The following is a 2512-nucleotide window of genomic DNA, read 5'->3' as shown; positions in this document are numbered from 1 at the left end:
GGCCCAGGCTCGACCGCGTTCTCTTTAACACTGCCATGAGTTGCTCCTTCCCTGATTCCTCTCTCACATCCCTCCCCAAGCCCACGTCTGATCACACTCCGTTACTACTCAGAATGTCCACTTCTATCCCGAAAGCAAACCTGTTCCGCTTCGAAAATGCTTGGCTCAAACACAGTGATTTCTTGCCCTCCATTCTCCCGGCCTGGCACACCGACACGGCCCGTGATGCGGCGGCGGTTATGGTGAGCTCGCTGAAAGCGATCCGGTATGCGTCCAAGGCTTGGGCTCGACGTAAGCGAGCACCACCCACTCTAATCCAAAACTGTAAATTCGTGGTTTACTTGTTTGATGTCCTTGAGGAAAAGCGTTGCCTATCTGCAGGAGAACAACTTTTGCGACGTGATTGCCAAGACAGATGGGCGCTCGCTGTGCGCGAACGCGCCGCCTATTGGAAACAACGCGGCAAGTACCGGGAGATCCGTGAAGGCGATGCGAATACCAGCTTCTTCCACGCGCAAGCAACGTAACGCCTTCGCCGCAACACCATCCGCTCCCTCTCCGTCGGCGGAGCAGAGCTCTCCTCTCACCACGACAAAACGACGGCGCTCACCATGCACCTGCGCGACCTGTTGCGTTCCCGCCCGACGGACGCACGCTCCGTTGACCTGGAGCTGCTCTATGCCAGCACTGAGAAGGTGCACACGGCGCCGCTACTATTGCCGTTCACAGCAGCGGAAGCTCACGCAGCCGTACGCTCCATGAACAGGCACAGTTCGCCTGGCCCCGATGGGTTCGGCCCCGCCTTCTACACGGCAACGTGGCAGACGGTCTCGCCGGCGGTCATGAACTTGGCATGGGCTTTCCAGAACGGCGACGCAGAACTCGAACGCCTCAACCGTTCGTTCATTGTCATGATCCCGAAGCTCACCACGGCAAAGGTACCTGGCGACTACAGGCCGATTTGCCTGCAGAACTGTTCACTCAAGATTATCTAAAAAATGATGACTACAAGGCTGCAGCAACAGATCCAACGCCTCATTGACCCTGACCAAACGGGTTTCATCAAGGGCAGGTCGATATCTAAAAACTTTATCTATGCACTGGAATTAGTTCAATGTTGCCATCGCCGCAAACTTCCCACCTTAGTGCTGAAACTGGACTTCGCAAAAGCCTTCGACTCTGTCAATTGGGCAAGCCTGGCTGCTGTTTTGGAAGTCCGGGGATTCCCACCAGCCTGGATCAAATGGATCATGGACATGCTCGAAACAACAAAATTGGCAGTGCTAGTAAACGGGGTACCGGGACCGTGGTTTGCCTGTGAACGTGGTTTGCGCCAAGGCGACCCACTGTGCCCGTACCTTTTCCTCCTTGTGGCTGATATCTTGCAACAGATGATCAAACAAGGTACACGGATCTACCACCCTGCTGCCATGGGGCAACCATGCCCCGTTCTGCAATATGCAGACGATACCCTGATGTTACTTCAGGCGGATGAGGGAGGTGTGTCTACTCTCAAGCAGGTTCTTGATCGATTCTCTGCTACAACAGGTCTGGCAATCAACTTCCACAAGAGCACAATGGTGCCCATGCATATTACAAGTTCCAGGGCAGAAAATTTTCAAGGAATCCTCGGGTGCAAGCTTGAAAGTTTCCCCAGACCTACTTGGGACTACCACTGTCACATGAAAAACTCAGGTTGTCTGCTTCCAGTCCGTTGATCGCAAAGGTGGATAAATAGCTCAGTGGTTGGCGTGCATCCCTACTCAATGCAACAGGCCGGCCAGTTCTTGTTAACAGTGTGATAGACAGTAGTTTTACCTAGATCATGTCAGTGCTCCTCCTTCCCAATGGCACAATTGAATCCCTGGACAGCCGTCGCAGAAGGTTTCTGTGGTCGGGGGAAGACAAGATCAGCGGTGCTCAATGCTTAGTAGCATGGGAAAAAGCCTGTCAGACAAAGGAAAATGGAGGATTGGGGCTGAAGGATATTGCTATGCAGAACAAAAGCTTACTTCTCAAATCACTACACCGAATGCACCATCCCAATGGCTCCTCCTGGGCGAACTGGGTTCGCAGCCTTGTCAACATATCTGATCTCAATGGCGAAATCACGGGGCCTCACTGGAAAGACCTGCACGATCTGCTTCCAATATATCAAGTCCTATCCTGCTCGTTGGTGTCAAACGGGCAAACTACAAGTTTCTGGCATGATCGGTGGCTCGCCGCAGGACGGCTCCGTGATCTGTTCCCTATGCTTCACAGTCATGTCCTCGATGAGGTCATGCAATGGCCGGTGACTTGGACCTGAACCTGGCGCCACGGTTATCAGCTCAAGCAGTATCAGAGCTTGGTAGCCTGCAGGACCTGCTCACACATGTCTCGCTGAGAACCGGGGATGACCAGAGAATTTACCCCAACAGCAAGCAGAATGTTTCTTTCTCATCAAGGGACGCCTACCACAAACTCATGGCTGCAGCAGGATCCACCCCCTCACCCTTCTTCAACTTCATCT

This window comes from Setaria italica, chromosome VII (assembly GCF_000263155.2).
Source record: "Setaria italica strain Yugu1 chromosome VII, Setaria_italica_v2.0, whole genome shotgun sequence".
Taxonomy (NCBI): domain Eukaryota; kingdom Viridiplantae; phylum Streptophyta; class Magnoliopsida; order Poales; family Poaceae; genus Setaria; species Setaria italica.
Note: the sequence above shows the minus strand (reverse complement) of the source record.